Source organism: Chiloscyllium punctatum, chromosome 24 (genome assembly GCF_047496795.1).
Source record: "Chiloscyllium punctatum isolate Juve2018m chromosome 24, sChiPun1.3, whole genome shotgun sequence".
Classification (NCBI taxonomy): domain Eukaryota; kingdom Metazoa; phylum Chordata; class Chondrichthyes; order Orectolobiformes; family Hemiscylliidae; genus Chiloscyllium; species Chiloscyllium punctatum.
This window is the reverse complement of record NC_092762.1, coordinates 1129559-1145394: the sequence shown is the minus strand read 5'-3', so window position 1 is coordinate 1145394 and position 15836 is coordinate 1129559.

The following is a 15836-nucleotide window of genomic DNA, read 5'->3' as shown; positions in this document are numbered from 1 at the left end:
AGCCAACTCCCCCTCTCAATTTAATCATTCACAGTTCAAATATGTGGTCATTAAACTCTGACTCACTAATTTCTCCTTATTTATTTTCAGTGGTCCTCTCAGCTCATGCCCCAAAACTCAGTGATGTACAAATGGAATTCCTTTATCCAGTCGTTTGGATTGTCTTGACAATAAGCCCTCGATATGGTCTTCTCTAAGCTCACGAATGGTCTTTAAAGTTTAACGCCACCTTTCTAACACTCCCTTACCATGCTTGTTGGTAAGCAGTGGATAAGCTACCCTTACCTTCCATGTATTGGATGTAAAATTTGACCCTTGATCTGATTGTATCTCTGTGGGTGGTCTTTATCGAGTTAAACACTGGGGTAACTCTTCTACAATCTTTCGAGCAGTGGTATTGCACAAATAGAATGGCCTGTGGATATCAAATGGACTCATCTATCATTGTTAACAAATACTGATTCCCACTTTTTGTTTTGTGTAGGGGTCCTACTCAATCGAGCAAGACCCTTGTAAAAGGTTCCTCAAATGCAGGGATGGGCATTAAAGTTGCCGGTTTTATTATTGCCTGACGTTTTCCGGTTACATGACACGTATGACATTTCTGGCAATTTTCATCTCCACCTAAATGAAGTCCAGGCCAGTAAAAATGTTTTTGTATTTTTCCAGGAGTTCTTCTCACTCCCACAATGACCCACAGGTGGCTGATATGCTACCTGCCACACCTCCTTTCTATAAGTTCCTGGTAATGAATTTCTCCCATTTTCCCATCTGCCTGAATGTCTCATCAAGACATCATGTTTAAGTTAGTAACATTTGGGAATGCACTCAGATTCTTCTACCGTGTTTGCTTTTCAATGCAATTGCTTCAGTTTTTCATCTTTCTTTTGTAGCTGAGTTAATTTCTCTGAACTAAAAATATCCATTTGTTCTCCATCTGTTCTTGTTTTGTCTGAGCCATTCAATCAATTGTCGTCTCTGATAATTCTGCTTCAACTTGCTTTTCTGTACTCTTTGATTTCTTCTCCTGTTTCAACTGGTGACTTTATGACCTTGTTATCTCTCCGTTAATGTTTTCCAATTCTTTCATGATTCACATAACAATGATATTCATTGTATTTATTTAGAACATGAGATAATCCATCCAAACGTATGTTGAATTATTGTGCTCTGTTAGAATGATGATGAACTTATTGATTTTTACTGCCCAATTCCAACAGCAGACCTTGTCCCAACAATAGTCTTCACTTCTGACCGAGAGGTCGGTGTTTCGGGCAGGACACTCCATGGAAGGCTTATACCCGAAACGTTGACTCTCCTACTCCTTGGATATACTGCCTGAGCTGCTGTGCTTTTCCAGCGCCACACTTTTTGACTCTGATCTGCAGTCCTCACCTTCTCCTTTTCCCTCGGTTGTCTGGTCTGGTCTGAAGTAAGCTGAGAGGTACAGATGCACTTGCAAGGAGTTTTGTGGTCCTGGAACATGCAAAGGGAGGAGTGAAAAGGCTGTTGTATAGAGACTTGCAGGGGTTATTGGGTTTAATTGAGATGTGTGCGAGGGTATCCCAGTTGGAACGCTGAGATTTGGAGGTGACATGACAAATTCTTGAATTCTGTGTCCTCTCAAATGGAGAGTTCCTAAATCATCCAACAAGTGTGTCTTGGACATGTCAACAGAATGGAAGCATGTGACGTGTGAATTTACTTCCTGCATGGTGAGATTCCTACAGCCAGGCAGCTAGTGATGGACCAAAGGGTCCGCTTCAGAAATGCTGAAGAATGGTATGACAGCCTTGAACATCGACTATACATGGAGTGAGTCCCTATTGGCTGAGAGAAATGAATGGGAAGATTTCCATTGGTTTGACATGAGCTATCAGGGTGACCAGACATCACCTTAGGCGCTAAAACTAAAGGCATAAAATGACACGCTGTAAGTGTTAGTGAGAAATTGGTGATAAAAGCTGTCTGTTATGAATTAATATCTTCGTCAAGCAGCAAAGTTACATTGCATGGAGGCACACAATCTGAAATACATCAGAGCACCTTCCAGCAACTGGAGCATGCTGGTGGCCTCTGACAAAGAAAGTAGTTTCAAGGAAATACGATGTGCTTCAAAATGCCACGGACACACAAATGTACATCAGCGCGTGCGCGCGACACACACTCATACTCACACACACACACACACACACACAAATACAGACACACACAAGCAATCACAGAACAAAATGACATCTTGTGTTAAGAATGAACAAAGCTGCACCTCAACCATCACACCTTGACTCTTGGGAGGAGCTGTGTCATTGAAATTTGAGAGGTTACGTCTCCACATTATTTTTCGGGTGGGGTGCTGAGTGATATTTTGAGGTAAATAGGAAAGCACTAATAATGCCCACGGTTTTCTCAGGGCAATACCCTCATAAACATTGAAGTTAGGAGCAGGAGAAGGCCACTCAGCCCTTTCAGCCTGCTCTGCCATTCATCATGATCATGGCTCATCATCCAGCTCAATAGCCTCGTCCTGTTTACTCCCCATTACCTTTGATCCTATTTGCTCTAAATGCTACATGTAGCTGCATCTTCAATACATTCAATGCTTTGGCATTAACAAGTTCCTGTGGTAATGAATTCCACAGGCTCATCACTCTTTAGGTGAAGACCTGTCTCCTCATCTCCATCCTACATGATCCACCCCGAATTCTCAGTCTGTGTCCCCTGATTCTGGACACACCCACCATCAGGAGCATGTTCCCTGTATCTACCCTGTCTCGTCCTGTTAGAATGAGATCCCCTCCCATTCGTTGAAACTCCAGCGAAAACAATCCTAAGCTAGACAACCTGTCCTCATATGTTAGTTCCACCATCCTTGGAATCAGTCAGGTAAACCTTCGCTGTACTCCCTCCAGAGCAAGAGCATCCTTCCTCAGAAAAGGAGACCAAAACTGTACACAGTGTTTGAGGTGTGGCCTCACCAAGGCCCTGTACAACTATAACAACGCATCCCTGCTCCTGTACTCGAAACATCTCTCAATGAAGGTCAATATAGCATTTGCCTTCTTTACTGCCTGCTGCACCTGCATGCGTACCTTCAGTGACTGGTGCACAAGGACATGTGGGCCCTGCAGCACACTCCCCTGTCCCAATTTGCAGCCAGTCAGGTAGTAATCCACCACCTTCCTTTTGTTTCCAAAGAGAATAACCTGACATTTATCTAAAATAAACTGCATCTGCCATTGATTGACCTGCTCACCCAATCTGTCCAGATCATGCCATAGGGTCTCTGCATCCTCGTCACAGTTCACCCTCCCACCCAACTTGGTAACATCTGCAAACCTTGAGATGTTACATTTTATTCCTTCATCCAAATCATTAATATATATTGTTAATAGCTGGAGTCCCTGTGGCATCCCACTAGTTACTGTCTGCCTATTTGACACGGGCCCCTTCAGCCCTCCTCTGTTCCTTCTCTGCCACCCGGTTTTCTATTTATCTCAGTAGACTTACCCCAATCCTTTGTGCTTTAATCCTGTACAGTAATCTCTTAAATGGGGCATTGTCAAACGATTTCTGCAAGTACAAATATACCATACTGAGCAGTTCCCCTTTGTCAACTCTGATAGTTACATCTTCCCAGAATTCCAATAGATTTGTCAAGTATGATTTCCCCTCCATAAATCCATGCTGACTCTGTTTGATTTTGCCACGGCTTTCTCAATGCTCTGTTATAAAGGATAAAGGATTTGAGAATTTTCCCCACTACTGATCTGAAGCTTACTGGTCTAGAATTCCCTTTCTCTGTACCTCTCTTTCGGAGTGTTGGAGTGGCAGTAGCTGCCCTCCAATCTGCAGCGACTGTACCAAAATCTAAAGAATCCTGACAACCAAAGCATCCACTATTTCTAGAACCACTTCCTTAAGTACTCTGGGATGCAGATTTATCAGGCCCTGAGGATTTATCAGGTTCAATCTCTTCAATTTCCCAGTGCCATTTCTCTACTAATATTGACCTCCCTCAGTTCTTCCCTCTCACTAAATTTTGCATTCTCCAGTGTTTCTGGTACTTGATTTGTATCTTCTAGTCAGAGAGTCCTAAAACACAGAGACCTGTCGTTTGGCCCAAAGTGGTCCATACTGATCAAATTGTCCACCAATGCTAACCCCATTTCCCTGCATTTGGCCCACATCCTTCTAACTCTTTCCTATCCATGTATTTGTCAAAATACCTTTAAATGTTGTTAACGTACCCACCTCAACCACTTCCGCTGGCAGTTCATTGCATACACGTGCCAGCCTCTGTGTAATCAAATTGCCCCTCAGGGTCCCTTTTGTACTTTTCCCCGCTAACCTTAAACTAATGCCATCTAATCCTCGATTCCTCAACCCTGGCAAAAAAGACTGAGTGTATGCCTCTCATAATTTTGTACAGTTCTGTAAGGTCCCCTCTCAGTCTCCGAGACTGCCAAGAAAAGAAGTTCTAGCTTGTTCAGCCTCTCCTTATAACTCAGACCACTGAGTGTGAGCAACATCCGTATAAATTTCTTCTGCACTCTTTCCAGTTTAATAACATCCTTCCTCGAGCAAGGTGACCAATACTGTACACATGCTCCAACTGCAGCCTCACCAACCTCCTGTACAACTGTCCTTTTTTTGTGAAGACAGAACTAAAGTATGTATTCAGTTACTTAGTCCTTTGTTACACATTTCCCCATTTCCATCTGTAGGACCGACATTTGTCTTCACCAATCTCTTTCTCTTCACGTACTGTAGAACCTTGTAGCGTCAGTCTTCATGCTCCCTGCAAGCTTACTTTCTTTTTTACTGTGTTTTCCACATCTTAATCAATCCCTTGGTCCTTCTTTGCTGAATTCGAAATTGCTTTCAAACATCAGGCCTATTATTTTTCTTGGTCAATCTCTATGCTTTTTCCTTCAATTGGATGCTATCTAATTTCCTTTATAAGACATGGATTGGCCTTGTTACCCATTTTGCTTTTGTACCAGACAGGAATAAATAGTTGTTTCAGTTCCCCCATGATTTCGTTGAATATTTGCCAATGCCTATCTACTGTCACACCTTTACGCAACTTCCACTAATCTATCAACGCCAACTCATGCCTTATATACCTTCATAGTTTCCTTTATTAAAATTCAGCACCTTGTCTCCAAATCAGCTGGCTCACTCTCCATCTTGATAAATAAGTTGTATCATGTCATGGTCACTCTTCCCCAAGGAGTCTCAGGCAGCTAGATTGGCAATGATTCCCTTCTCATTACACAGTACCCAATCTAGGATGGCCTGCTCTCTAGTTGGTTCATCCATATGTTGGTTAAGAAAACCATCATTTATGTAGGCCAGGAATTCCCCCTAGTAGACATTGAGGCTAATTTGATTTGTCCAATCTGGATGCAGATTAAAATCACCATGATCACTGATGTCTCCATATCATAAGCTTGGTTAATTTCCTGCTTAAGGAGAAAGTGAGGACAGCAGATGCTGGAGATCAGAGCTGAAAATGTGTTGCTGGAAAAGCGCAACACGTCAGGCAGCATCCAAGATGTAGGAGAATCGACGTTTCGGGCATGAGCCCTTCTTCAGGAATGAGGAAAGTGTGTCCAGCAGGCTAAGATAAAAGGTAGGGAGGAGGGACTTGGGGAGGGTTGTTGGATATGCAATCGGTGGAAGGAGGTCAAGGTGAGGGTGATAGGCTGGAGTGGGGTTGGGGGCGGAGAGGTCAGGAAGAAGATTGCAGGTTAGGAAAGTGGTGCTGATTTCGAGGGTTGGGACTGAGACTAGGTTGGGGGAGGGGAAATGAGGAAACTGGCGAAATCTGAGTTCATCCCTTGTGGTTGGAGGGTTCCCAGGCGGAAGATGAGGCGCTCTTCCTCCAGCCGTCGTGTTGCTATGGTCTGGCGATGGAGGAGTCCAAGGACCTGTATGTCCTTGGTGGAGTGGGAGTGGGAAGGGGAGTTGACGTGTTGAGCCACGGGGTGGTTGGGTTGGTTGGTGCGGGTGTCCCAAAGGTGTTCTCTGAAACATTCCGCAAGTAGGCGGCCTGTCTCCCCAATATAGAGGAGGCCACATCGGGTGCAGCGGATGCAGTAAATGATGTGTGTGGATGTGCTGGTGAATTTGTGGTGGATATGGATGTATCCCTTGGGGCCTTGGAGGGAAGTAAGGGGGGAGGTGTGGGCGCAGTTTTGCATTTCTTGCGGTTGCAGGGGCAGGTGCCGGGGGTGGAGGTTGGGTTGGTGGGGGGAGTGGACCTGACGAGGGAGTCACGAAGGGAGTGGTCTTTTCGGAACGCTGATAGGGGAGGGGAGGGAAATATAAATCCCTGGTGGTGGGGTCCATTTGGAGGTGGCGGAAATGACGATGGATGATACAATGTATACGGAGGTTGGTGGCGTGGTAGGTGAGGACCAGTGAGTTTCTCTCCTGGTGGCGGTTGAAGGGGCGGGGCTCAAGAGCGGAGGAGCAGGAAATGGAAGAAATGCGGTGGAAGGCATCGTCGAATTTCCTGTTTAATACTATTACAACAAGACCACTGCAGTTTGGGGGTCTCTGTATGACACCCACTAATGTTTTTGTCCCTTGGTATTTCACAGCTCCATCCACACAGACTCCACATTGTCGAAGCTAATGTCCTAAAAAGAGATGAACAAAAATACGTGACCAGGAATTGAGATATTTCTGCTCAAATATTGATCTTGGTTTGATGCTAATTAGCCTTGTCGACTTTCAATGAATTGCTTCGTAAAATCTGGGACCACCAGCAAAAGGTGATGAGCTAGAACATTTGTGGAATTGTTTTCTCAGTAAATGAACATAGATACATTTTGTTGAGTTTTTCACAGTAGATGACAGTGCTTCTCCAGCAGTTGGAAGTGAGGGCTGATCGTAGATCCTTCACCCAACACCTTTACTTATAAAAAGTTAAGGCACACAAAAGATTGACTGAGGCTACTTAGTTTAACATCATTTATTGAAAAAAATGGTCGAGTGTTTAAAAAAGGATGTTACAGCAGAAAACTGAGAATGGCTTTATAAAATGGAAATCTTGCCTGATAAAACTATCAGAATTCTTGGAGAAAATGGAGGAAACTGTGATTGTAATGTGTTCTGATTTTCTGTAGGTGTTTGATAGCACCCATGCATAAGATTACTGAATAAGAAAGGAGCCTTGGCTTTGGAGGTACTGTATTAACATGGAGAGTGGATTTTTGAAATCTAAATCAGAAAAGTTTGATTAAGAGTTTTATTTTACAGAATGTCAATCTGTGGAGTACCACATAAATCTGTTCTGGGGACAAAAAAAATTACAAAGTATTTTGATGACTTAGAAGAGGAAAGTGAGTATATTGTAGGCAAGTTTGCGAATGACTCAAAAATTGGAGCAGAGACAAGTGGTGAGTATGACACAAAAAGAAGTTTGCGGAGGGATGCAGATAGGACAAGAGAGTGAACAAGGAGCTTTGTATAATAATGTAATGTGGATGAAATAAATGAGAACAGACATAAACAGTGAAGTTATGCATTTTAACAGGCAAGATAGAGATTGAATTCAGAAATCTACAGGGAGTCCACATCTCCGAACCACAAAAAGTTAGCTTTTAATTTCAACTTTCAATAAAGATGGCAAATGTCCTCTTGGGGTTTGTTTAAAAACTACTTAGATTAGGAACAGTCAGAGCAGCTAATATGTAGCTGAGGAGCTGCTGCAGGAGTTAGGATTCCCATTTTTCAATCATTGGGATCTCTTCAGGGATAGAAATAATCTGTATAAGAGGGAGCTGAATTGGAAGGGGACCGATATTATTGTGGGGAAATTTGCTAGCAGTATGCTGAAGATTTTAAACTAGTAAGGGGGATGGTGGGAACCAACAAGATAGTGAGAAAAGAGGGATGTTTGAGGTGAGATGCGGTGAGCAATTCTAGGGGTCAAGGCAGACAACAGTTTGGCAAGAGCGAGGTAAGACTGTTAAACTGCATTTACTTCGATGCAAGAGGCCTGACATGTGAGACAGATGAACATCGGGCATAGATGGGAATGTGGGACAAGGATATCATTACCATTACAGAAATGTGGCTCAGGGATGAACAGGACTGGCAGCTTAATGTTCCAGGATATAGATGCTATAGAATGTATAGACAGAGGAGCAAGAGACGAGATGGAGTGGTGTTTTTGGTTAGAAAGAACATTACAGCTGGATGTAGAGAGGATATTTCTTGGAGACTGCCCAGTGAAGTTATATGGATGGAACTTAAAAATAAGAAAGAGGTGGGATTGTAAAATCGGCCTCCTACTAGTCAGTGGGCAATTTACAAGCGATTATGCTATCTGTAAGAAAAAAGGATAATGGTAGGGAATTTTAACTTTCCAAACAGAGTTTGGGGGAGTGTTAAGATCTTGGAATGTGGAGAAATTGGTTAAGTGTGTAGAAGAAACCGTTGTTATTTAATATGTGGATGCACCTACTAGTCAGTTCACAATACTTGACCTTCTGTTGGGAACCAAGGCAGGGCAAGTGACTGAGGTGTCCATAGGGGCACGCTTCAGGGAAAGTGATCATAATTCTATTGGTTTAATAATAATGATGAGAAAGGATAAAATTGATTTAAAAATGGAAGTTTCAAATTAGAGTGTGGCCAGTTTCGATGGTATTAGACTTTGAGAAGTTGGTTGGTGGAGGTTATTCACAGGTAAAGGGACAGCTGAAAAGTGAGAGGCCTTTAAGAATGAGACAATGAGAGTTCAGTGATGGTATATTTCTGTTTGTGTGAAGGGCAAGGCATGGGAAAAGCTCAATGATGAAGGAAATTGCAACTCCTGTCCAGAAAATGAAGGGGGCATTCATCAGATATAGACAGCTGGGATTGAGTAAATCCTGAGAAGGGTTTAGATTACTTACAGTGTGGAAACAGGCCCTTCGGCCCAACAAGTCCACACCACCCCGCCGAAGCTTAACCCACCCATACCCCTACATCTACATTTACCCCTTACCTAACACTACGGGCAATTTAGCATGGCCAAATCACCTGGCCTGCACATCTTTGGACTGTGGGAGGAAACCGGAGCACCCGGAGGAAACCCACGCAGACACAGGGAGAACGTGCAAACTCCACACAGTCAGTCGCCTGAGGCGGGAATTGAACCCAGATCTCAGGCGCTGTGAGGCAGCAGTGCTAACCAATGTGCCACCGTGCCGCCCAGGGTATAAGGGCAGTCGGAGTATACTTAAACAGGAAGTCATGAGGGCAAAAAAAGGGACATAAAATTGCTTTGGCAAATAGAATTAAGGAGAATCCGAAAAGATTCTAAAATTATTTTAAGGTTAAAAGAATAACTAAAGGGAGATTACAGGCCTTAAAGATCAACATGGCTTTCCATGCATGGAACCACAAGGGATGGCAGAAACACTAAGCAAATATTTTGCATCAATATTTACAGTAGACAGGAGCATGGAAGCTAAGAAACTTGGGAAATAAATAATGTGATCTTAAAATGAGTTCATTTTACAGAAAAGGGGGTGTTGGAGGTCTTAAAGTAGAAAAATGGAAATAAATCCTGGAGACCTGATTAGGTATTTCCCAGAACCTTTTAGGAAGCTCGGGAAGAGATTCCTGGACCCCTTGCTGAGATATTTGTATCGTTGATAATCATAGATGAGATGCCAGAAGACTGGAGAGTGACTAATGTGGCAGCATTATTGAAGAAAGTTGTATAGAAAAGCCAGGGAACCATAAACTGGTGAGCCTTTCACGCCAGTTATGCTGCCAGACCTTCTGAGCATTTCCAGCAGTTTCTGCTTTTCTTTCTGATACACAGCATCCACAGTTCTTTCAGTATTTATTTCATAGTTAGAGGGCATTACCTTTTGAATTGCAGGCCTGTTAGAACATAACAACATCCGAACATAAGAAATACAATCAGGAGGAGGCCATCTGACTCCATGAGTCAGCTCTGCCTTTCAATAATATCGTGGATCATCTTTCAATGGACTGAGACTCCACTTACCCACCCTCTCACTATAACCCTTCATTCCTTTACTGTACACAAATCTATCTTCACCTTTAAAACATTCAACAGGTTAGCCTCAGCTGCTTCACTAGGCAGGGGATTCCAGAGATTCACAACCCTTTGGGTGAAGACGTTGGCTTGACCAGCTCTCCTTAGTAGCCAGACATGCAGATTTCAAGCAACATGAGTTCGACTGGGACAACACTACTATTATATGACAAGCCAAACAGAGAACAGCCAGGGAATTCCTAGAGGCATGGCACTCATCCACAGATTCAATCAATAAGCACATCGACCTGGACCCAATATAGCGGCCACTGCAGCGGACAGCTGGAACTGACAACCGGAAGCGGCAGGTACAAATCACGACAAATGCCGGAGGAAAGATCACAGAAGCGCTTCAGACGATGCTCCCAAGCACTGAGGATGTCACCTAGACAGGGGACGAAACGTCTGCAACACAAATTCCCAGCTCGGCGAACAGAACCAAAACAACGAGCACCCGAGCTACAAATCTTCTCATAAACTTTGAGCCTCCCTGCTTCTGCCTTATCTATCGGATTTATAATTTTACAATCCCCTCCCCCATTCTTCTGAATTCCAATGAGTATAATCCCAGTCTGCTCATAAGCCAACCCCCTCATTTCCGGAATCAACGTAGTTAAACTCCTCAGCAAACCCCACCCCAGTGCCATCTCATGTAAGGCGATGAAAAGTGTACAGAGTACTCCAGGCGTGGCCACACCAGCGGCCTATACAGCTGCAGCAAAAAGTCCTAATTTTAAACTCTATCCACTGGCAATGAAGGACACTATTCCATTTATCTTCCTAATTAGTTACTGGACTCGCAAACTATACTTTTGTGTTTCATGCACAAGAACACCCAGGTCCCCCTGCACAGCAGCATTCTGTAATTTGTCACCATTTTAAAGTAGACCACTTTGTTATTATTCCTACCAAAATGGATGACCTCATGTTTACAAACATTGTACTCCATCTGCCAGACCCTTGCACATTCACTTAGCCTGTCTATATCCTTCTGCACACTTTGCTCTACCAATCATTTAAGTGGATTCTGTGAACTACAACACACTACACTTGGGTCTCTTACTCGAAGCAATCTACGTGAAATGTAAACAATTGCAGTCCCAACAATTGTAAACAATTGCATTCTCAACACTGATCCCTGAGACACAATACTCGCCACTGATTGTCAACCAGAAAAAAAACCTTTTATCCCCACTTTTTGCATTCTGTTAGCTAACCAATCTTCTGTCCATGCTAATGCATTGCCCGTAACACTGTGCACCTTTATCTTATGCAGCAGCCTTTTGTGCAGCACCTTGCTGAATGCCTTTTGGAAATTCAGATACACCACGTTCACCAGTTCCCCATTGTCTACCATGCTCATTATAACCTCAAAGAATTCCAATAAATCAGTTAAAGATGACTTGCCTTTCATGAACCCATGCCTCATTAAATAAATGTAGGTGTTGCATTTTTGTAAGGCAAACCAGGACAGGACTTATACAATTAATGGCTGGGCCTTGGGGAGTTTTGCTGAGCAAAGAAACCAAAGGGTGCAGATGAATCATTCCTTGAAAGTGGAGTTGCAGGGATACAGGGTGGGGAAAGAGGTGTTTGGCATGCTTTCATTCATTGGTCATAACGTTAAGTGTAGGAGTCGAGATGTCATGTCTCAGCTGTACAGAACATTTGTGAGGCTACATTTTGAATTATTATGGACAAATCTGGCTGACCGTTTCTGTGAAGGATTTTGTGAAACTTGAGAGGGTGTAGAAAAGATTTCCAAGAATGATGCTGGAACTGGAGTGTTTAAGGTATAAGGTGAAGCTGAATAGGCTGGGGAATTTCTTTTCCCTGCAGTGAGAGAAAAGAAGGCTGAGGAGTGGCCTGAACAAGGCTTATAAAATCATGCCGGGCATTGATATGGTGAATAGCCAAGACCTTTTTCCTCGAGAGGGAGAGTCCAAAACTAGAGGACAGCGGTTTAACGTGAGAGGAGACACGTTTGAAAAGAACCTGAGGGGTAACCTTTTCACGTGTATGTATGGATAAAGCTGCCAGCGGTAGTGGTGGAGGCGGGTTCAATTACTGCATTTAAAAGGCACCTGGATGGGTGTATGAACAGGTAACATTTAGAGGAAGATTGGCCAAATGTTTGGCAAATGGTACTCAGTCAGATTGGGATATCTGGTCAGTGCAGTCGGACCGAACGGTCTGTTTCTATGCTGGATATCTGTATGACTATAATGTTTGTTAAAACTGAAGAGAAGCTCTACTCTTACCACAGCTGGAATACTGTGACCTGTTCTTGGGACTCATATCACTAAGAAAAGGTACCCTGGAATGTGAGACATCCACACGAGGTTTAGTCGACTGATCCTGAAGATGGAGGGACTGTCTTGAGAGTAGAGGTTGAGTCGTTTGGGCCTATACTCATTAGAACATAGAAGATTCAGTACTGACATTCTGAAACATCTATTATTTTCAGGAAACTTGATGGTGTAAATGCAGAAATGTTGTTTCCCCTTGTGGGAGAGTTTCGGACCAGGGAGTAAAATCTCTGAATTAGAGGTCACAAATTTCGGCAGAAGAGAATTTTGTCTCCCAGAATGTCGAGAATTTGTGGAATCCTTTACCACAGAAGACTGTCGAGGTTGGGTCATTCAGTATTTAGAAGGCTGAAATGGACAGATTTTGATTTGGGAATTGAATCAATGCTTACAGTTAAAACACTGGAAAATGGAGGTGAGGATTATCAGTTCAGCCATGATGTCATTGTTTGGAAGACCAAACTCCATTGGCTGAACAGGCTGCTTCTGGTTCCCAAACATTGACCTTTGCTCTAAGTTCGTCTTTTCAGAATTATATAGGCCTCATTTAAATTAACCTCCATTTCATGTTTGAAGCCCAGCTGCTTCAATCCCTCCTCATCATGAAAAAAGGGATCGCCTTTCTCCCTGTTTGATGGCATTGCATTCTGCCTGTAATGCAGTGACTACATTTATAGTCCTCCAGGTCTGTTGAATATTTGTCAAACACAACCACGGCTGTCACAGAAAAGGTTAAAGACAGATCAAAATTACATTTAAGCTACCGTATCAAAGACATTGTCGGTATGCATTGCATGGAATAAGCACATTGCATATGAAAGCTCTCTCAGCACTTATCCATTAAACACTGCAAGGGTTGTTCATAGATGATTTGCTTATATGTGTATGTATGTCTGTGCCTGTAGATGATAATCTACTTGTATAACAAAGTTTCGATGCATAGTGTTGTTCCCTTTTTATTCTGGTATCAAGCATTTTAAAATCAGAGAGACAGTGGGTAGGAGTTCAAGCCCCTTTATACGGCTACATTAAATGTTTTCTGTGATTGTACAGCTCATGTAATGTGCTGGGTAAATCTCCCTCCACATTGTGCTGTCCAATGCAAAAATGTCAAATATATTTTGGTTTAGATGCAGAGTAGAGCTGCATCCAGGATTCCCTAAAAAAAAAACCCTCTCAGAGCAGGTACAACACAGTGTCGACACAGAATAAATCACCCTCTACAATATTAAACATTCCGTGAGATGTGCAGTAAAAGTTAATTATAAACTAAATATGCATTGCACTGAACCATTAAACATTCCTCAGCCAAGAATAATACTGCTGAGTTACAATGAAAACACTATCACAGTAAAGTCTTGCAGTCTCATTCCGATCAAGCATTTACGGATCACTCAATACTCAGACAGATTTTTGAGAAAATCTGGCTGTACTGACTCAAATCTCTCGAAAGAAATGGATGAATTTGGCTGAGAGCATATGTTGGTGAGGTGTTGGCTTCATGTTATTTAGGAAAACGTTGTCCGATTATGGACAGGCAAAACAAGGCATCAGATATAAAGAAAAAAGGGGAGAAGGCAGGAGGGGAAGAGAGAAAAATGTATCTCTTAATTATAGTTTTTTTGACTAAACATGACAATTGATACCTCTGTCATTCAACAATCATACAACTTATGTATTTAAAAGTCCTAACATCAATTAGTATTGGAATCCATTGAGTTATTTGCATTTTTTCCACAATTCGTGTGCTGTGCTTCTGGGGAAATATAAATTGGGGTTTTGTTGTTCTGTAATTTATTCTGAGAATTCTATTTCTGTGTTTATTTGCATAAATGCTTAATTGGTTTCAAGGAAGTGATGGTGACAGCAAAGCCAGATGAAAGAAGTGATTTGTTGGTAAGATTCAAATCGAAACAAATTTATTTCAAGAATATTGACCATTTTCAGAAGTGAATACAAATTTATGAAGACTAATTGCAACAGATTTTATTTATTTCTGGATGATAAACACAATTTAAAACTTTTATTTAGGTTAAAAATTCAGTGCTGAAAATTCTGCAATTAAACTTAAATGTTGAACTGGATCTACTCTGAATGTTGCTGCTGAAAATGTGTTGCTGGAAAAGCGCAGCAGGTCAGGCAGCATCCAAGGAACGGGAGAATCGACGTTTCGGGCATAAGCCCTTCTTCAGATTCTCCTGTTCCTTGGATGCTGCCTGACCTGCTGCGCTTTTCCAGCAACACATTTTCAGCTCTGATCTCCAGCATCTGCAGTCCTCACTTTCTCCTACTCTGAATGTCCCACTAATTTATAGTGTAGTCCGTTTAGACGGTGCAATATCACTCAAAGTGCATTTTAGAATATTCACGTGAAATACTTGAAATGACATCAGGAACTGCGCAATAATTACATTTAATTGATATAGTTGTTGTGAGGTTTTGTTATATGTATTACTTTCTGGTAAGGGTCAGCAATGAGTCCCTATCCCCAATTGCCCATTCAATAGCTTGCTGAAGCCACTTCAGAACACAGTAAATTACTTCCCAGTGGGTCTGGAATCTCATGTCGGCCAGACCATGGAAAGGTGACAGATGCCTTGTCATTCGTGAACCAGCCATTTTTGTATTTTTTCCATTGACTCGGGTTACATGGTCACCATTTGGCTTTCTTTCCGATTCCAGGCTTTCTTTGAATTCAGATTTCACCCTGGGCAAACGATGGTATTCCAAACCCCGTTCATTCAGCATCAAACTGGAGTTTGGGAATACTGGTGTCATGGTATCACCGCTGTGATCCTAATATTGGAAATGCATAGAAATCGGTCACAAACAGAAATGCAATATATCTGACACTTTACATCATGAACAAATATTGGAGTGCAATACTGGCAAGAACTCTCTTGCTGTTCACAGCAACATCACAGGAGACTTTGCATCCAATCATCAATCTAAACTGTGTCCCGGCCTCTGTCTGAAGAGCCTGACTCACCATAATTTGTATTTTTTGAATTCTTCACTGACTTATGAAAAAGTTAGTCACATATCCCAAGGAGGTAATCATCAGCTACCTTTTTGAAGGCCTGCCATCTTGCTCGGCTAATTATGGTTGATCTTTCTTAAGAAGCTTTATTGCAATCAAATGGCTTCTCAGTCGAGACTGTCGTGCTGGAAAAGTACAGCAGATCAGGCAGCGTCCGAGGAGCAGGAGAATCGACGTTTCGGGCATGAGGCCTTCATTAGGATACCTGATGAAGGGGTTATGCCTGGAACATTGATTTTCCTGCTCCTCGGATGCTGCCTGACCTGCTGTGCTTTTCCAACACTACAGTCTCAACTCTGATCTCCAGCACCTGAAGTCCTCACTTTCTCCTGATGGGTTTCTTAGTCAGGTTCGGCACGGGAAAGGACCATCACCTTATTGTTGAACGGGTAGGGCAGGCCAGGTAGGAAGGTCAGAC